A 22165-nucleotide genomic window follows, 5' to 3' on the forward strand; every position below is an offset into this window, starting at 1 on the left:
ACAGAACTTTAAACCTCAAGCGTAAAAAAGTAAACGCAAGCAACTATGAATCCCTATTGGATTGTACAAAAACGTACTTCAGTAGGGCTGGATTCTATAGACATTTTTACATGCGTAGAATATCAGATAGCAAAAAGAGAATGTTAGCTAATGAGGATTGTGATTCGTATGCAACAAACCGTCTTCCGTGCGCGTTGTATCTGTGCTTTTTGCAATATATGCTCACTTGTCTAAGAAACAAAATACTTATATATACAGGATGGAGCAAAAATTCCTTGATAGTTGGAAGGTCTTCATTTTATACCTGTACAATATTCCTTAAGCGATCTTTACTCATCCCGTATTTGTACATACGAATATACCTAATAAGGAGTCTCGTTGAGGGGATCGATTTGGGACTGGAAACACTACTTGGTGCCTAAACACGGTAATGAAACGCAATAGTAATCAGGCACAGCCGCTATTCACCCTAGAACAAGCGACTTAAATACAATAATAGCTTTCTATAGTCACTATGTAGTCGTCTATGGGGGCTTTGTCGCCTCTAACCATAGATGACGTCTGCGATTCGCTTTAAAAGGGAAACTAAGAACGTAGAACATCACATAGCCTGTGGAGTCATAAACAAACATCTTATGAACTCCTTTACAGCAGGTAGCTAGCCTTTGTCTAACTCGAGTGAAATGGCAGAAAAGCGTTCTGGGGGCCGATTGCCAGCCTGACGGCAAACAGACAAATACCTTCCCAAGCGATAGACTTGTCTTCTTTAGCCAAACAGGTATATTTTCGGTGCTTTTTTAACATGATGGAATTTAGCTAAGCGGGTGCAGGGTGAAGGAAACAGCTCGTCAGCGACGCAGGTAAAAGTGGGCTGGGAATCATTCCCCATCGCACTCTACGCTAGTTTAAAGCACTCGTTTCGGAAATAGAACGGTCTTGGAGAAAGGGCTTTCGTTTACCATCGGTCTGCAGATTACTTGTAGATTTCAATTCATCTTGATAAATTTTGTTACTGCTTGAGAATGATTTGGAGAGAAACACTAACTTAGATTAGACGCTTGACAATGTGTATTCTTTGCTTTTATTGCACAAGACTTTTTGTTGCTTTACTAGTGGACGTGCATACGTATATATGAACGGTAATTGGGCCCGATTCTGATGTACACGGAACCCAAGACAGCGTCACCCTGCGTCTCCAGCATAGCGATTTGCCACTCTGACAGGTTCCGGCGTGTAGAAACAGAACATATCACTTACACGTTTAATGAATACGATTTAAAAGTAATTTTTCTTTGGTAAATCATTGCGTTGAATTATATCACACAGCTAAACAGAGTGACATATAAAGCAGAGCGAGGTGGGACTATTAGGGCCTCTGCATGCTGAACGTGTATGTTGTCGGCGCTAACGTTACAGAGAAATTGAGAAAAACTTAGCGGTTTCATAATAGTAGGAACTCGCGCTCAGTAGGAACGCGTACATATTTTTATGTGTGCCAATATAGATTGTAGTTGCTTTCATTGTACCAGATCAACGACGTGGTCACTTTTGAACAAGACTGTTAACTTCATTGGCATAGTCATCATTCCGGCAATAGAACTCTGTTAACGTATACATTACACTATAAATGATTGTGATCATAGGTCATAATTCAACCTGAATATGTCGCCTAAGGTAATGCATAGTCATGATGGTTGTACAGGCTTCAATGCGTCAAGCGGACCTTGAAAAGGCTGCTCACATCGTTAGTACGCCTTATCGATTGTCAGATAACGACATAGGTATTTTCTGGTATTGTCTTAAAAATCAATAGGTCATACTGAGCCCATTTCAGCAATATGATAGATAAATCTTTGATGAATGTACCAGTAGGTTTTTTCTTTCTCATGGCATCGTTGTCTCGAACGACACCATTTTGCCCCTCTCCGACCTATGTAATTGATTCAACAAATACACTCTTGCCTCATGATCAGCACAGCGCCGAGGCTTACATCGATCATAGATGCCAGATATCCAGGCCCCAAAAGGAGGAGAAAGCCTCTCCCAGTCTCTCTGCCAAATTTGCCAAATGTAGTTGTTGTGAAGCTTAAGCTGTACTAACCTTGCTTATAACGCTCGTTACATAAATCTTATGGTTTGCTAATTTAGTTTTTCCTGCTTAGCAAAGCTCCAAATCTCTTGCATCTTGTCCAGATCAATCCAGACAAATGGCATGATTGTTAAACTTTGTGATGCGTTATAAAAATTCATCTTGAGGCCCCCAAATTGATATTCTAATTTCGTTCTAATTCAAAAAAACATCTATTCTCTCGAGTCTACGCAAGTTGTAATTAAGACCAAAAGTTTTTTTTTGCCTTAAGCCTGAGAACACCTTAAAGTTCCCACTCGAAATTGTTTTTTTTTTCGTTAAGAACGCTTTATGTCGTTGCGTGCATACGGGGCTAGGTCAGAACTACATCGAATTGAAATAAATTGTCCTGAATGCTCCATGTGTTTACTAGAGGCATAAGGATTGACATGTTCATCAACAATCCAAATTATAGAGGATAAATTAGGTTTGCCATAACTTCTAGGAAGCCTAATTTGTAAAAAACGTATTATTTGCAATTTTTGGCGGAATTAACGTTTGCGGAAAGCAAACGGGAGACGTTAATCGCCATACCGTAAACTTTTTGATCCTCATCTGATAGTCGTATCCAAAAATTGTGCAAATAAAGGAACCTTTAAAACGACTGTGAACATTGACGCATAGCGCATGTCTTACCTGACATGCGGTAATTTGACATGACAAACATGAAATTTGGTAAAATCTAACTCAAAATCATCCGCACCAAATTTTACGTATGTTTTATAAAGCGTATTTTCTTCGTACCCAGTAAACACAGATAGTTCACAAAACTGGTCGCCGTTCGCCCTGTATATCCCTGAACTTGTAATATCATTCCAAAATGTTTCCGACAAGTTGGTCACAAATGAACTATGAACGATACTTTTGTAATATTATAGTACTTTGTACAGTATATTTCCCAATGAATGGCCTATACCTATAGTATAGGTCTTCTATTTCTTTTTGGCTTCCTATACCTGCTTAGAAGTCCACTTTTAGGTAGTATAATTTTGTGTTATTCTGGGACAAGATGTGAGTGATACGTTAACATAAGGCGATACGACATCGTAGTCTCGGCTCCGTTTGTGGAGGAGTGCTATACTGAAATTTTGAGCGAGATTTAGGTATAACACATAGCGGTAGGAGAAAAACTGGTAAAATTTTCGGCCCACTTCGAGCGCTCTAACTGACGTAAGTTCCAGTAATGGCTGAGGCAGTAGCGAAATTAGCTTCACAAGGCCTGAGTCGCGTGTTCGAATAAGGACACTCGTGTCAAAGCCATATAACATATATATAGTGGCTTTTCTCGCCCTTGCCCCCCCCCCCCTGACTTAGTAAGATAAAGGACCACTGGTTCCAGGCGCGCCAATAACATACACAAGACGATATAGGTACACAAAATACTGGATCACAAATATGAGGGCATAGTACATCTGTTAGTTACGGCTTTCTTGCCAATACTGAACACATGGGGGAAAGACATTTTTTTGCTAAAGAAAAGCAATAGTCTGTCCCAGTAAGTCTGTATCGTTTGGCAGAAAACTTGAGAAATATTCGGTGGAAATTCGGTGGCGAGTAAGCATATTGAAAAGAATAGTAATATCTGAAGTAGTGGTAGTGTTGGAAAAGAGACGACCACTTTGAAAGAAGCGTAAGTAAGAAAGGTCAGGAAATTTTGCTGGAATAAAAAATTCGTGCCTCTGCAGTCGTTTTCTCACGATCCAGAACCTTAGAAAAATGCCCTTGTGCCCAATAATATTAATAACAAATAACAGTTCATCTATGAGAATATAGCTAATATATATATATATATATAATATATATAAGAGAGTGAATACAACACCATTGATGATTCATACATCGACAGAGAAGTCAAGCACGCGTCTGTTCTCACTTTCAACTTAGATGCAATGATCAATAGTAACATAAGCGGTAAAAAAATTATACGAAAACATCTTAGAGCATTGAAGTAGGAAATGTTTGCGTATAGAAACATCAAGCCAAATTAATTTTAGCTGGAAAATTTAACGTTTCTATATATTTAGTTTACTTAGAAATTGGAAACCGCAAGCAAGCGTAACTTGTTGCAGTTACCTCGGTAACACGATATCAGTTATTTGCCAGACCGAACGTTACGTGCCACTGATTACGTCGTAAGCCTTTCAAAGTTACGCAACTTACTACGCTGTGGAGAGAATTAATTTCAAGCCAAACTCGTAAGGCTATATATACGTCAAGGTAATACGTCGGTCGATCGATCGATCTATATTTAAAAGATACAAACGGAAAGACACAACGTCGTTTTGCCTTAAAACAGGACCTGGTACAGACAAATCGTTATAAATGCGACAAACGCGGCATCCAGCGACAAGTAGATGTTAAATTTGCTCTAGGTAAGGTCGGGCCCAAGCAAAACGTTAAATCGACAGATGACCTTATCATGATGAACTGATGAAGTGGTATATTTACAAGAATTGAATGAGGTCTAATGGATTTGTCTGACGTAGCTCGTTGGTGAGGCTGTGACTTTTGACAAAGACTTCGATTATGGTCCTGTTCGACCCTTGGAATTCACTAAATGTGTTGAAAGACTAGAAGAAACTAATGCGTATACTGTATCTTACAGAATCTGTCTGAAAATAATTTAAGTTAGGCAGATTTTTTTATAGAAAAACAGTTGTTACTTTGATCTATATTAGCGTTCTAGTTGAGGCTGACGTCCCATGAAACTTGTGAGCAAAATCTTTGCTTGATAATTATTGTTTCGACAGTTTGAACGATTGTAATTTGCTACAAGTTGTCTTGCAAGAGGAAAAGCTTTTACCTTACGTCTCTACTTCTTGGACATGCTTCTAATAGGAAAGCAGAAAATTTCTCTTTATGAACTTATGAAAATAACAGGCCATTTGGTTTTTCTTTGCAACCACGTTTGGATTTGCCCTCGAAATTCATCTAAGGAGAGTCGCAATAACGTATATGTAGTAGGTTTTTTGGATAAGTTGATGTACCGTTTAAGCGTGCAGACGTGCAACACTTGAGTGATCAATTTAACGGCCTGTAGAAATCGTAGCGGACACGCTTTCTCTTACAGAAACTAAACTACATAGTCTACGTTTTCCCCAAATACTTGGAGGGAAACGAAACTACTGTTTCTGGCTTTCTAAACGTGTTTAGAACATTAGAGAGAGTATTTAGGCGAGCTGAATCTGTTTCAACATGGACATCAGGGTATACTGTTTGACTAAAAGCGATATTACCTTTAGGCCGTGTGAATTTCTATCTAGAATCTCTGTGGGTGACCGTTCCTGGTCGACGACGCTGGTTTCCAACTGCCTCTGGATTTTAGAAGCGTTTGTGGAAATAGGTACCCACGCCATTGTTTGCCAAGCATTGTTAAGCAAGTGCGCCTATCTAGGTCGTAGATGAGCCTTAGCCTCCACCTGTTGCTGATAAGTATTGGAACATTAGAAAATGTCGAAAATTTGCATTTCTAATGGCACTTTTCTAACTATTATTCAATAAGTAATGAGTTATCTTCGTTTGGCATACTGAGACATATTGTTTGTTTCCGACAAACAGTAACGAGAACTTCGGCAACCGTTCGCATAAACAGTAGAACGATGATTCAAGGTGATCCGAATGATGGCCTGACAGGTACGTTGAAGCGATCCAGTTGTCATTAGGAGACCCAAATCCGGCATAGTATTCACTGCTTCAACAAGAAAAACACATGGGAACGTACTGCCTTATCAACTGTGTTACGCGAACTACACACTAAGATTTTCATTGTGTACCAGCATTTTTAATGAATTGCAATTTTTTACTAAGAGCACTTTTTTAATGGTTTGCTATCTAGCGTCTTCTTGAAGCTGCTTTTGCAAGCAAAGATATTTTCAGGATACTGCACTAAATCGTTTTTGAATAGGTCAAGCGGGCAACACAACGAGTGATAGTCTGAAAAAGGAGTTCGGACGATGATGTTGTGGTAACGTAGACGTCTACTAGGGTTAGGCACACATGACGTTGCCTAAGTTCGAAATCGGGAACAGTTATGTCTCGTTTCATTCTGGGGGCCCAAGGTCTGTGTCAATGATTAACCATGATGACAGTACCAAAAAGAGATCAAGACTTTTATATGATTTGACGCACTTTTATATGGTAGATGGAATAGGCCATCTCGGTCAAAGCTAACGAACTTGCTTTGGCATGCGCGCAGCCGCTGCTTGAACTTATCATTAACGCTAAGAAAACCATTTTTGCTTGAAAAATTTTATTCCTTTGAATTCAGGGCTTCTTTTTCAGCTCGGGAATACACCGATTAGTAGATTAGGAGTGGATCTACTTTTCTTTAGATGTTGATCTCACAGTAAATATAAAAACAATAATAAACACACACGTTATTCCGAATAGCAACAGTTGAACTCATGAGGCATATGCAGCCCAACTGTTTCATATGTCCCTCGGCATACGGGTGGATCTGACCAGTTTTTTTCACAAACATAAGTCGCCTGAATTTTAAGGTCTCTTGTCTTGAAAATTCGCACCCCAGTTTTAGATCATACATTTCATGCACTCGCTCATATTGTATCGACAGTGTGCGCCAGTCTTCTCCGTTCGAAAGCTTGGTGCTGGAAGACCTCACATCTTACAATGAAAAGTCCATAATCATATTTTAAACTGAAGAATAAACAACGTCTAGTCAGACTGACTATCTAAATAGACTTAGTTCCTCAAAAGAAGAACTAGATACCAATAGCGTACTCTATATATAATCGCCGTTTAGTAATGACTCGGCGATTCTGACGGACGATTAGAACAGAGACTGAATGAAATGGATGAAGGAGCATCCCTTATCTTATATAAACAAGTCATTGCTCGTAGTGAACATTGTGTATTCAAAGTTAGTACTTCAGATGACGTTGGAGATGTAGTATATTAGGTAAGTTTTGTGTTCGAGAGGTTTTACGATTTACAACGTGAGTACGGAACTAACGTGTAGCAATAACTGCTAACAATTTCTGCGACAGGTAATATAAGTGTATGATTTCAAGTTACTTTGATATAATTAGAATTGATGAGGTTGTGTCTCGAAGAGGCCAACATTTCAACTCAAGTTCAGTTGTAAATTGTCGTGGGATTGAGTTCATATCTCTTTAGTAAATGTGGTGGTCTATTTGTATTGCTCTTTTTTAGGTTTCGTGTCCAACTCTTGTGTCTTTAACGCCACCTTTCGCCCCGCTTGACGTTGTCGAAAATAAGTTTTTCTTTAATATTTAATAAAAAACAACTTTCCCCTTAAATTCAGGCTATTGGACGCAATTTAGTTATCGAAGAGAAATGCTCTTATCTTGTAGGGTGCGCTGTATTTATCTTTATTATTATAAATGTATACTGATCTGTATTGGTTATGCTGTTTTGACTTATGGAAAAACAGATGAGATTTTCCAGACTATTTACGTGAATTAGCACGTCATATCTGTGCCGGACATATCTTTTAGGGTTCTTTCTTTACATTGTATTAACGGCATTTTTTCGTGCTGTAACATGGACGTATTCCGAGTCCTTTAGTCCTAAATATAATATATATAATAAACACTTTTGAGGGCCACCTAAATCAGTAAATAGTAAATTAGAAAATATCGAAAGAACTTCGAAATATTAGCAAAAATGCTCAATTAAAAGAGACAAAATTGACGCTAAAAAAAAAAATAAATAAATTAAAAAAAAAAAACAACTTGGCCGTTACTTTCACAAAGTACGGACAGACCTTTTGGGCAATGCAAACTATATATTTGAATATATCTTCCGAGTGTCGCAATAATGTCTACCTTAGCTCAAATATAGTTGAAAACGCTGCACACATTTTCATTCAATGGTCTAAAATTGAATATTTCAAGATGCGGAAAATTTAAAAATTATTCAGCGTTGAAAGAATAACCGTTAGTTTGTACATCCCTGGTCTCATTCTCGCCAGAGACGATTTCGTCTTTTCTGTCGTCGAGTCTTAGTTTTTTCCGTGGAGCTGTATAATTGAACTTCCTAAATTGATCTTCCTTAGCATGTCAGGGTAGTGTCATCATCGGATATTCACTCTTGGTTCTTCTTCCCACCCGGTTATATCCGATAGCAGAAGACATAGTACTTCGACCACCGCGATGCTGAAAATTTTCTAGAGACAGCAACGAAAAATTTGTCATTAACGAAAATGCGTATGTTCATGGTTTCCAAGAACCAACTTTGTTTAAGGGCTCAATCAAGTTATGAGCTTATTGTATATTAAACAGTACGGCTACGAACAAACTATTATAACCTCTCTGCATTTACCTAGAAGGTTTGAATTAAAGGTCTTATTGATTTCTCTTAAGTTGATTTCTAGCCGTATATAACGTTACCGTTCGCTAATATTAACCATACCGTTTGCCAATTGACAAAAGTACCACATCTAACCTTAAGCTGCTAGAACATACATCACGATAAAGTTTTAGTGCAGAAGTTAATCCACAATACGTAACGGCACTCATGTCATATAGAGAAACATAACATACTGAAAAAACGTGATTTTTCAATAGACTATTTCAACTATATAAAATAGCCCTAAGCCGTATGCCGTTGATTTTCGACAAAATGCTTTAGACAACTTCCATTGATAGGTATATCATGTGAACGATCTTCGCCATTACGGGGGATGCGTGGTTAATGTGCGCTAAAATATCGATTAGAACCGGGTTTGAATCCAGTCCGAGTCGAGTCCACATATACCTTTCTTCGAGCAAAGCTGCTTCCACAGTTACGTACTTGTACCCTTAGGTTTTGTAACAATCGCCTGCATTAAATCCAGATAGTAGACTTTTTCACTGTCTCCAGTTTGCCCCGCTGTCTCCCCCCTGCCTAAATCGAGTATATCGTACATAGTCAATACATGCATAACTGACGATAAATCGTTCATTTAGCAGCGCTTTCAAAGCTTAGTCGTTGCCCTAGTCTTCAGTAAACGCTCGCTCGTTCGTTCGGACGGACTACTCACGTAAAGGCTTAGAATACTCAGTTAGTTTGCTGCCTGCAGCATCATCACGATTGTTCGCCCGCTGCGCTGTGCGATCCGCCACAGTCGCAATGGTCCTGGCGGCTATCATCGTTGAACACAGGCCTGCTTCTAAGCGTGTGTACGTACACGCCGGCAGGGACGTACGCCGCCGTGGTCTGAAGACTTCGAGAGAGGGAAAGAATGACCAAGATATTGAACCAACTGAGCAGCAACTTGTTCATGTAGCGTCCGTGACGCAAAGGGCGGCAGAGTAAAAAGTTCACTCGCATTTTCCCGTCAGCAGTCAGGCAACAAGCCATTGAGTCAGCCAGCACCAGTTTGCAATGAGGCCCTGCAAGGCCTCGCCGTAGAAACTCCAACAGCCCGCGCTTAGGGACACGAACAGTGAAGACGTCCAACGCGCCACAGCCCGACGAGTATCTCCGATAGGAATGAGCGATTTTGCTGGCGGCGCAAAAAGCGTTCCTTTTTTACACCCTTCTTGTCCCCGTCTCTAAACACCAGTGACGGCGATGAGTGGGGGAGGCCATTGCGGGCAGACCACGCCCCCTGGGCGGAGCCTCCGCTTCGTTAGCGCCATGAAACGGGACATCTCAGTGTGATGTGATGGCGGCGGATGGGGCGCCTTGAGCGGCCTCGTGGTACGAGACAAGGGCCCACCACACTAAATTAAAGGAGGAAACCAAAGGACCTCGAAGAGCTGCAGGCAGTGGGAACGAGCGACACAATGACCCCTTACAGCGCCACAACGCACTGTGCGGTGCTGAAAATGTAAGGCTGCACCACTAGTCCGTGCCAGTCTTCCAACCGTACACAGCAACAACAACAACAACAGCCTACAAATCGTAGACGCTGGCTACATTACATGGCTGGAGCCGCTACGTCCGCCACTCGTATGCGCCGAGGCCTGCCCGACAGTATTGCAGTCTAAGGGCTACCTACTACTAGGCTATAGGCCTACGATCTGCCTGTATAACCTCACATCGCGGGCCTCAAACAGAACACGTGCGTCTGTACGCTGTAAGGTATATGTAGATCGCGTGCTTTTTGGGGTTTTTAGTCGGAGCAGAATCAGTTCTCGCTGTGGCAATAGCTTTCTCGGAACAGTGTGACAGGGGCAACATCGAACGAAGGAGACGAAAAAGCGAGAGGACAGCGGTAGCTATCGCGGCGTATGCGGGTGTGTTTTTAGTGGCGTCCCCGTGTCCTAAACATTTCTCTAATCTTAGTGTTCTGCTCGGTTACCGCCTGTCCACCCCAGTGCCCCGCAGCACTCTTGGCAAAATTTGCCACCTAACCCGAATACTCTTAGGGACATAATGAGATAATTCCAAGCCAAGACGAGGCCTGGATCCAGTGCCAACATCAACTGCAGTGACCCGCTCGAACGCACGATGGACAGGGCTGTTTTTTCGTATGGCTGTTTCTGGACGCGGGCACCAGGGAGTCCAAGAGGGAGCAAGAGCTAACGGAAAGCGATCAGAATCACACGTACAAAAAACGTTTGCTGAGTAAAAACCAAGCTAAAGAGATCCAAGTTTGGCATGTAAGATGTCTGTTGTCATACTATCGAGCCAATGTGGGCTATGTGGAATAAGTGATCGGATATAGCTAAAACTTCGTACGGCCAACACCCGCGTGAAATTCGGGTGCATTGAGGTGGGGTTGATTTTTTGGCATTGAATTGAGACAGTTCAAAGGATTTAATTAATCAAGAAGTCCGCACGGGAATTTGGGCGGATTTTTCGGCCGACGTACATCAGCTCACGATGCGGCTTCAAGCGTTGCACTAAAGTTGGCTCGCATTAATTTAGAGGAGCTACACGCGTTCCCTTGATAGGCAGTGGTAACGTGCTCACCTACTAAACTTTCCGTAGGCACGTAGACACCTAACTGGTCTAGGCTCAAATCTGGATATCAACACGTTTTCGTGCTGAAAGCCAGCCGTCGGAAACAATCTCACAACAGCTTAAGTACCGGACGCAATTGAAAGTAATCGGCAGCAAAGTATTGAAGGAATGACATAATTTTTTAATACGAAAAATCCTTCTATCTCAGTAAAAAGAGGAGGTTAGAGAAAAAGGTTTAGGATATATAAGGTTCGGCAGGCATTTATGGCTAAATCACATGCATAGTGAAGGCGGAAAACCGAAATAAAGCGTTGCCTCTTAATTCGATAGGATCGAAGAATCTCGAATAAAGGCCAACTAAGCCTTTATTTACCTGAACAAGAAAACTTTCATTTATTTTTAATAAATCGTTTCGTCGTCTCTGCGTGATATCGATTGATGAAGTACTGAGACATCGCGCTGTTAAAATGTCAACTAATTAAAAAATATTTATTAAAAGGGTCGTGCTCAGCTCGAGACACCGGAACAATTAGGTACAACTCACCCTGATCTGGGAGCGCGTAATGATGGAAAGCTGGCGGGACGGCGTAACATCCATTATGATGCGCAGTATTCATTACAGATATAATATATACATTGCAGAACGATATAGAGATGAACGCCGACGGCAGCGTCTTATTGTCGGCGATCTAGAACAGCTGAATCCATCACCGCTTCGTGGGTGGGTTTTGTCCTGCACGACAGATGAAAATAAGGTCTAGATTTGTTGTTGACACTCTCTTGCCATATGGTATCGACAGTGGTCCTTTAGATTTCGACAATTAACGAATCGACCTGTTCCGCCTTTCTTATTAACAGGTTCTGTGTTTCTTTGAATGGATGTGCTAGAATGAATAAAATTGGATAAGGTTTTGATTTATCAACACATATTGTTTGGATGATTTGCTACTGCTTCTGGTAAAGTTTGCGTATACTTCGATGGTTTCGGACATGTTCAAAGCTGTTACGCGTTCATCTATGATATCTGTCGAAAGAGCAAAGCTAAATGCACTACCAATCCAATCACTTGTAAATTATATTTTTACCTTCGAATTGAGTCGTTCTGTGTGAAATTCAAGAGAGAGGGTATTCAATTAGAATATGTCTAGTGCTAAAAAATTACTTATATAAACACTTATAAAAAAGAAAGGTCAAAAAATTACACTTGTCCCTTTTACCCGTCGTCCTCTATACGTCAGATGAAGAGTCTATTATTCATGAACACGTAAGAGCTGTGGTAAGAGGCAAGTGTCTGTCGAACGCGTCTAACTGCCTTTGACGCCCACTTTATATTTGAAGATCACGCTGCTTCGGAACACTTCTTCTTCACACTCAGGATGCGCTCGTGCTCCTTAAAAGCCGCTCCAAAAAAAAAGCGAAAGTTTAGGACTGTTCGCTTGGATGTCGGCACTCGGGATTCAAAATAAAAAAAAGTTGGAGTGGTTTACCAATATGAATGCCGTCTTGAACCTACAGCCGTGGCTACGATGCATCACATAAACCTTGTATTCAGTTAAGATTCTAGGGCTACAGACACTGCGAGCCATTGGACAATATAGTGTTCTCCGAAAACATTTTGAACTCGAACGAATTTCGTCGAGGGCCTCTTGCGACAGTGACGAAAAGTTGGAATTGGGAATAAAAGTCAGCCCATTTTAAGGTGCACGGGTGTCAGTACTCAAGTTTGGCGTATATACGAATAGATTGTTCATTTTGGGGAAATTAATAAGGTAAAAAAATTGAATAAATAGGTACCGCATTATTTGATCAACGAGGATCAAAAACATCGGCATAGAAACGCTTGCTTTTCTTTGTTGTCACGCTGCAACAGTGCCCTATTCTCAATTTGACAAGTTGTGATTTCTGATAATGAACTCGTCATCTGCGACAGTCACGGATGGTCATATTAGCGTGTGGATACAACTGAACTGGTAAAACATCATTGTAAAGGAACAGCTGAAAAAGCCTCTGTTATCTTTATGGTGGTCTAATAGCTAAGATGCTATCCGTAACAGTTTTATGGGTTCTAGTTCGTTAATTATGGGTACAGTCTACTATCAAACAGATAGAGGAGATTATTATCGTACGCAACCGAGATTAGAGGATCTAAACCACTCCTACTGCACGAGTACAATGCTCGACCTCTCATCGCAAGATTCACCGTGGAAAAATGCTAAAGACCTTAGGCCATTATGGTGCCTACATTGATTGAAAACAACAAAAAAATTACCTTTGTGAAAGATACTTAAAAACTTAGAACTTTATAACGGCATTTCGTATCTTCCTTGACGCTAGCGAAATAATCGTCGCGCTGATTTAGTGCTGCCAAGCTAACAAAACACATCTGTTGACTTTCTACCTTCTGTCAAAAAATTGCAGGACATGAAGAAGACGGACAGAAGGTATTAGCGCCAGACAGCGTGCGAAGTTACATCCAACGAGCTATTTCCGGTACGATTCTGAGGCGAAGGTTATTAGGTTCTCGAAAAGTATTCGACGGCGTCAACGCCTATGAAAAACCGGTCCAACTTCCGCTTTTGAGTTTTTAGGTTCCCTGCTGTCTTTCTTTCCTTGTTTCGAAGGCTAGCAGGAGCGCGTCACCTGAGACAAACGAAAAGGCGGGACCAGACTAGGTGAGGTGGCAAATTAAACCGGATTTTAACTCTACTACTGATTAGGGGCAGGTCGTGGTTAGAGTGGAGAAAAAAAAACGTAGAAAAAATATTGTGAACGCATCGAGAATAGTTAGAAGTACCCACAGGAGACAATAAGATGAGGTCTATTGCACTCATAAGTGAATCCGTCGTTTGGAATAAGAATGAGCGATGCCCAACTTTGCTGTACAGACTTAATATATTATCGCATATTGATTTATTTCTAGCTTTTGTGTGAGAGGAAATTGGGAAATAGGGGTAAGGATGCATATGTTTTGTGATAGGTACGGCAGCATTGGGGAACAATCTGCTAACTCGGTCTTTAGTTGAAGTTTTGCACTTCAACCTACTAGTAGATGCCGATGTGAGCGTTGCCGCTGTGTAAATCATATTGTACGGGATCGGTATTCGAACACAGGAAATGACATGTGAGATAGCTATTAGGTTGAAATTCGCTTAGGCAAGAGAAACACGCAGCTTCCTCGTGGAGGTAGTTTCATGTTGGGTGTCATAGAACATTGCAAAGATGGTTTGTGATCAGTCATTGAACGCAGGAGTAAATACGCCACTAGCACTAATAAGAAGTAACTTACAGATATTACTATATGAAGATTTACGTCACACGTATGAACAACGGGTTGTAAACAGGCAAATAGCTCATTTCCAGCAATGAAAAGTTAAAGGTCTAGATTATTCCGATTGGAGAAACCGCTAGACAAATGTTACGAAACAGGCAGGATATCGATTCAGCTAGAACATCACTAGATAAATTGTATTTTTCACTATATTTAATGTGTTTCGATAAGTGCATATTGTTATTATCCGTTGGGTTTGATTTTTGTGTGCTACTTAGCTAAATAAATAATTCAGAAAAAGAAAATTAGGTAATTATCGTTGCAAAAAAGAAGCAATGTTCAATTAAAGACCTGTAATACATCATATAGGTTTAGAGCAACTGGAAGGGTTTATAATATTTCAGACTTGCTTACATTAAATTACAACAGTTCATACATCCATTCCAGAGACAATTGCTACCCGTATAATCGTATCATGCATGGCCAGGGTACGAGCAGGCTGTCCACTGAAATTGTTTGTCGTTGCTGGACGATCTAGGAGTAAAGAGAGAACTTGATGACCTGTGGGCCAGGGGCATATGCTGGTGCATACAGCTCGACCTTGCTCCCAATACGAATGCAATGCATTCGTACCAGTCGTTTTGTCTCTAACAGTAGAATTCACGAGATTTATTCTTTTTTTCAAGAAAATCTTTTCATTTGCTCTTGTTCTATTGGACTAGTTCTAGTCCATGAATGAGCAATAACGACAATCAGGTTAGAACACGCATAGCATCCTCCTGATAGATACACGACCCAACAGCTGCACGCATGGATAGTTTATGTTCACGCGCTTGCTTCCATTGTCGCGTATCAACCTCATCTAACGTGCCAGGCGGCTGTTGATGAAGGTAATGAATCGGCGGCGATGCGCTTAGCGTCCTTGGATGATCTCGGGCTCAAGCGAGAACCGACGACGGTAGAGGAGCTTATGGCCATGACGATGGTGGTAGCGGCACTGGGGGTTTCGAAACATCTTTAGGCTTATATGTGGAAGATTCTTCGTTATTCTCAAAACAAACGTCCCCAGCCCTTGTCGTACCAGTCCTTGGACCCATCATGTGTGCTCCATGATGGAGTCTACTCGACAACTCGGCACAATCTCCACGCGCATTTACAGGCTGTAGTTTGTCCGAGATATCTCTGGTTGAAGACAAGCGCACGAATGCCAACCTGCTACCTCCATCCGTAGGGGGTCTTTTTCTTATAAACTGAATGTGCTTATACACATATGTATGTATGTATGTATGTACATATATGTTTACAAAGCGGCCTTATATGCCCTACGGATATAGTCATTGCCACCAAAAGGAATTGGCTGCAAGCTGCATGGCGAGGTATTGTAAAGCATCGGCGAGGTAGGCTGAAGCCATATCCATATGGGCGCTGTCGCCGAGACCGCCTGAAGAAGCATCTTGCCACGACAAGGAAATCGCTTCCCAGCATGTGCTACTGACCGTGGTCACAGCGCGACCATTCATATCTGCGAGGTGTCGGAAAGAGGGCGGCCCTTAACACCGGGACCCGAAATGATTTGTTTGGCATTTTCGCGATCACGCTATCTTTGACCTTTCTCGTCGGCGTATAACCATCAGTTAAACAAGAAACGATGCGTGAAAGGTGCTCTTCACATAGTCGTATTTCAAGGGACATTGGCGTCTGATTTGCTACACTCTGTGACCGTACGGCTAGACCCAGTGATGCGAACGGCCAGTGACGGACGTCAATCCTAACAAGGGTAACACGAAAATACTTTGCGTCCATTTCCTAATCGATCGATCGATCGATCGATCTCGAAATTAAGCACTGGTCGCTCCCCATTGAGAAAAGTCTCGCTGTTGTTTGCTGCTCTTGACATAGCTCATCATTGCTATCGGTTTAATTAGTTGTTCCTTTTTTATGTTGACCATTTAACATTAGAAACCATCGATCTGCGAAGAACAGCATATATTCGTCCCACAATATAAGCGACGGGAACTTTGGCTGGTCTTTGTTGCTATTTTTATCATCTTTCAGTTATATACGTTTCAAAGAGGAAAAGATGCGTAACATTGTCAGTGCAAATAAAGTGAAAGGTTAAAAAAAATCTAACATGAAATAAGAGCCACGCATGATATTATCAATCTGTACTTCTCTTCTGTTCGCTTCTCTTAATGCAGTCACAGTATAATTTTTGTATTTTGATCTCTACCGCCGTGACGAAATTAGCCGAGCACTACCCTTACTACAGTCGTTCAGTTAACGATACTATGTTGAAAAATAATTTTATGCAAAACTTTCTTTTAAACAAATACAAAACTTCTCAAAAAAAAAACGTAAATCTCACTAAGCACAATAGCCTCAAGGTTCCTTCATCGTCTGCTTCTATTCCGACATTACGTAATATACATTTTCTTTCGCATATCCATCATTTTTAATTTATTTTACAGCCTATGGTCAATATCGCCGCATCTTAGCGACACTGTACGGGATCAACTTTACAACTTATATGGTACGGCACCTAAATAAGTTTATACTTAAGTACTAGCTATCATAACGGATATGCGTTCACCTGTTATTCCTAATATCAAAAAACACAAATAACGTCCCTATAATAAAACAGCAAAACTTGTCACAAGGGAATTTGAGCAAATATAAGCATTTATACAATTTCTTTGTGCTGGATGAACCTCTATCGAGGTTATGAACTTCCTAGGTCATCGCAGATCAAATCAGATGGGTATATGCATGCAGAGGAAGTGGGTTTCAGCATAGGATAACAAAAAATCTAACACAAGGGAAACTCAGTGCGGACTCAAAACTCATATCTGTCGTCTACAAGTATTTCTTTGTCTCGATTCGATGTTTTCAATGGCGAGAAATTGTGCAAAGATTTGATGTAAATTAGCGTACGATGCCATCCATTGTTCACAAACACTTCTGTGGCATATAAGATGTCGTCAGGGTCAGAACGATGATCTCTGAGGATGATAATAACGCTGAGGGATTTGTCTGCTGATGTTGTTCAGTCTCCCAGGATTAAAGCAGCGGGTCGTGTTCGATTTTTTTTTCAGTTTTTCTCTGAAGACGTATTTTATCCTTGACGTAAATAAAGCGCACAAATGGTTGATGTCGACGATTTAGGGCATACGCCTATTGTGGTTAGAAGCAAACCTTTGACTCAAAAACACCTTCTGAGTTTCATGTACGATTAATAAGCTATCATTCTACCGGAAACACAAACACATCACGAGGAAAGTTTATCTGCATGTCCTAAAAATGATCGTGCGGCTACGGATAACTAGCATGTCTAAAAGGACCACGCGTCTTCTGGAAAAACGGTGCACTGACTCATAGCAACCAGTTGATGTAGAGAGGCTACCTAAGAATGTAGGCATCTTATGCAATGAGCAATTCTGCCTGTCGAACAGCGCAAGTTTCAATCTATTACGGAACATTATTTATTATTATTATTATTATTATTATTATTGTATAAGGCGTTATTGAGCGAGGATCCAAAGAGTCTCGACATAACAATGTCGGCTCGCGCACTCCTGCCTTTAGCACAAAGACATTTGCAGAGTCGCGTTTGTGACGGGCCTGAAGCGCCGCAAGAGCCGAATCGAAGCCGTAATGGTGGTGAATGGTGGTTATAATGAATAAACATGACCGTCATTGATTGGTCATAAATGACGGTGCACTTCTAGCACATATGATAAATTTCGCTGAAATATCTGTTTTTATTATAGACCCCGCCCACGGACACAGCGCCCTTCCTTCCTTGCTTGCTGTCGTTAAATGATGATGGGGATCATCGGCAAAATTGAAGTAATCTGTCTCTCTGGGTAACTAGCTGGCAAAATTCGACCTACTTGCGCTGCTTGAAAGATTGTAGGGGGAAGGAGTGCCCTGTGAAACAGCAGATGCGGGATGATGTGCGCCCAGTGGTTGGTGGACAACCGAGCACCCAGCCACCCTGGCAAGCAGATCAAGGCTATTTCTCGCACCGCACCTCGATGCATATCGAGACAGCAGAGTGGTTGGAATCTGTAGGATAAAACGGAAAGGGGACAAGGCGGGTGAAGACAAACGCAGTCGCGTCCTGTGCTGAAGGTCTCTCTCGAAAGAGTGCTGATGCATAATGAGATGAATAGTAGAATGAGTTTTCCCCCTCAACGTTAGTTCCATCTGTTTTAAGGGGTGGTGGAAGCGGCTCTGACGGCCGGGGATGGGGAGAAGGAAAGGACCAAGAAGACGCACAACCCCAGCAGACGCAGCCACTACTTCTGACACCCCCAAAAGGGTCTGGACTGGAGGAGAGAAAGAGGTTTTTAAAAGAGAGAGAGAGAGAGCAACAGAGAACCCTCGCGTAAAGGGCGGGCGCCTATTTGCGCCACTTGCGTTTCTACCCCTGTTGCAACTCCACTGTTCCCTGCTATTCGCTGGTTGCCACTATGACAACCTCTGACAGTTCTACCCCCAAATGCGGCAAACGCTGCAACTTGCCGAAGCACCTACTCCTTAGCCATACACTAGCCTTATTCTACTATCGTCCCTCGAATGCCCCGTAGACGTCAGCGAACGCCTGAACCTTGCTGGGCTCTAGCCTGCCGGTTTAGCTATTGTTCAGGTTAGCAATCAGCGAAAGCTATGCTGCTGGCACAAGGGAGTAGTATACAATAACTACAGTCATGAGGCAAAACACTACGTCGTGCGCTATGACCACCCACTAGCAAAGTCCGAAGGGGCACACACATGGGAAGATGGACGACATCATTGCAACTTCAACAGAAGGCCTGTTTACTTCGATCGAACCGCTGCTGCAGTGGAGTCGACGCTCGAGCCTTAGCCAGCTGAATTTATTGTTGGCCTATGCTATGTGCTTCTACAGTAATACCGGACGCAGACGGCTAGTTTGGGTGTTCAAAGAGCAATCCACTGCAGATAATTTGTAATTTTCATTCGCCCGCCCTCAGAAACCCGTAGCGCGTATAAATGCGCTGCCCATATTAGCAGAAACAGCTTATTCAGGTTCCGCTTATCTTTCGCCCCTCATTGCAATAGATGGTTGTCGCTAACTGAAACGTTTGATGACAATGCTGAATCTTCGTGATGAGTGATCATGAAAACTAGGTAGAATCACGTCGTTGTTCCTGATTGTTTGGAACTTTTTTTCAAGTGATTTTGTAGGCCTTCTCGATTAAAAAATTACCCATAAATGAACAGGCCTATAGCTTCGGTTTGACTTTTCTAGTGTAGCAAATCTTCAGATATTTTGGCTCACCCTCTAACATTGCTACCGTGTAGCGACTAAAAACTCGAATACTCATTTTGAGAACCTGAGGATATCAGCTGGTCAGGCAGAATGTACAATTTCCATTAAGTGTTTGACTACCACAAGAATAGCTCACCATTATTAATTTTGTTTAGCTAAAGGCAGTCAACTCAGCCTGCAACGACGAACATCTAGCCAGGTCAAAGGTCGACGTTAGACTATCTATTAGGACGCGACTTAAGTGGCGTATCGATCAAACATCGCATTATAGAAAAATAAACTAATTCGAGGTCCTTGATCCTTACGTTTTCTTTACGTAAATTTACGCAAAGAGATGCGGTACTACATAGCCATTAACGACACAACATAATGTGGCATCGTAATGCGCCATACTTCTCTAAGTACCACCGATACTCCGTAAAAAGTATAACGTCAATGGGAGCTATTTAATGACGATGAAGATACGGTTTTTCCAGTCTTCTGTCGCGTCCTATTCTCACCATTTGAAGATCGACGCACATATGTGTTCAAGAGGAACATAGAAAACATGTAAAGCATTTGCCCACTTCTCAGCTCGATAGCTCTAAAATATAACCACGTAATTATACTTAAATTAGCTACAATTATAAATCCACTTTCTGCCTGGGCATTTTCGATAAGCTATACAATGTGTACATTGTTCAGGCGAGTCCCAAATATGCAATCGACAGTGTACAATCATGACACCAGCAACGTCTCTTCTAAATAGGTTGTTTATAGCAAAAAAAAAATAGGGTAGTTTTATCAGTTGTACCCTTATTTACAGCTCTCGTCGCTACCTAAGCTAAATTTTACTTACGATGATGACGGATAAATCGTTAAGCTTTTAATGCTGCATTTTACATACACTAATGCACGTACAAAAGCATGGATAGACAGTCATGTTTTTGTGTTTTCATAAGCTCAGTTTATTTCATTGTACAGTAAGCTATTGCGGATTTCATTCTCGCTAAATATAGGCGACTGGGTAAGGAGAGATAGGCTGGATAAGGGGGCTTTTGGTGCGCTGTTGGCTACCCAAATAACTAGTACTGAACGCTCTACCAACGAAGCAATACTTGAAAATGCTCATTTCACACACGACGTAGGGCAGTGCATGAGACCCTGTGTCTGTCTTATGTTTAAGAACGCTGGAAGAGACAACTGCGTTCTCAGGTAGATTCGCGAGTGCAAGTAATACTAGGTGCTGCCTGTTACCCCCTCTCCGTTTGCCAAGCCATGCCTCTCTATAACCCATATTACCACACACCTCCCCAGCGGAGCCATCAACGATTCCCCCTACTTCCATCTCGCCTGCTGTATCCCTTGGCATTCTGCGATGTCACGGCTGCGTGAGCAATGTTTGTTATTGACCAAAAGCTCCACAACATGTATCGCTTAGCATTTATCGTCATGTCCCCCTGAGCTAACAAGACTGCTAGCACAACAACACTTACGAAGCACAGAATTGCAAAGAACCATACTTGCATTTGAAGCTCTCTGGCTCCTGTCGAAGCTCGCCGGCAGCTCATTTCCCTTCAACTACGGAACTCTCCTTTCGAAATCCGCCGCCGGGGAAATTCATATGACCCATAGGGTAGCAAATGTATGTGCAACAAAGGAAACCAACGAATTCAGAGAGAAACTGTAAAGGCCCTCCCGCCACTGCTACTACTGTAGCATTGGTACTGTTACTGCATAAGAAGGCAACCCGAATTAGGTAAATCCGACGAAGGAATGGGTTAGACAGGACGAATTGCAGGTCGGCCACTCCCATCACTGCGTTGGATCAGTTCAGGGAGGTCGCTTTGAAGGGGAGTAGGCGGGCATCAGTCGAATTCGGCAGGAACACGACGCCAGACGACGAGAAATGGAAGAAAACAGTAGAATATGTGAGTTTGCCGAATAACAACCGAATGAAACAACGCAACGAAGAGGCGGGGATTGGTTAGTTGATTGTTTAAAGGGAATCGATTTTTCGAGGGTAAAAATAAGGCGTTGTGCGCAGGTACTATTGCACAACATTTTCGAGCGATTGCTCGTCTCGGGATCGCTTAAATGCTAAACGACCCGGTCCAGATCGCCAGAATGGCACAATTTTCGTGTGTACGATACCAAAATGGAACTTGAAAGACAGCATCTATGATATGCATATGTCTTCAACATCTCTGTTCGTTCAGATGTTTTTTGTATGAGAGACCTGGACTACCGCGAGATAGACCGATGTGGTTTGCATGTCTGGCATTTCACCCCCACAGAACCCGACAAAGTATGCTGCTTCGGGTTCGCTATGCGGAGCACTTCATGGCCACTGCACCGACATTACGACGGCTTCGTATGGCAACGAAACAATTTGACGGTCGGGTCGCAAATTTATCGGTTGATAGTTGAAAGGAAAACGGTTTACGAATTGGCCTTTATGTATATTTTGTTATTAACTAACTTTAGCTGGATAAACCAGCGTATTACCATAAATTCGCTCTTTAGTTATCTTAAGCGATGAAACAGAATTCAGGAAGGATTTAGATCATTAGAGAGCCCTATAAGTATTGTTTTACTTATATATGCTTTATACTATATCTAT

General features: G+C 41.8%; 2 long non-coding RNA genes across 2 annotated transcripts; both read right to left on the reverse strand.

Annotated features, from left to right (window-relative positions):
* Nucleotides 1-7450: 7450 nt before the first annotated feature.
* LOC111267572 (uncharacterized) lies at nucleotides 7451-9645 on the reverse strand. The gene is made up of 2 exons (XR_002684714.2): nucleotides 8867-9645; nucleotides 7451-8276 (listed from the first exon to the last, which is right to left on the reverse strand). It is a non-coding gene; the product is annotated as an uncharacterized LOC111267572 (long non-coding RNA).
* A 470-nt stretch (nucleotides 9646-10115) lies between these two features.
* LOC147752517 (uncharacterized) lies at nucleotides 10116-12964 on the reverse strand. Its single transcript, XR_015313871.1, has 3 exons — nucleotides 12797-12964; nucleotides 12205-12392; nucleotides 10116-11735 (listed from the first exon to the last, which is right to left on the reverse strand). It is a non-coding gene; the product is annotated as an uncharacterized LOC147752517 (long non-coding RNA).
* Between the last annotated feature and the right edge of the window lie 9201 nt (nucleotides 12965-22165).

Source organism: Varroa jacobsoni, unplaced genomic scaffold (genome assembly GCF_002532875.2).
Source record: "Varroa jacobsoni isolate VJ856 unplaced genomic scaffold, vjacob_1.0 scaffold_1200, whole genome shotgun sequence".
NCBI lineage: Eukaryota > Metazoa > Arthropoda > Arachnida > Mesostigmata > Varroidae > Varroa > Varroa jacobsoni.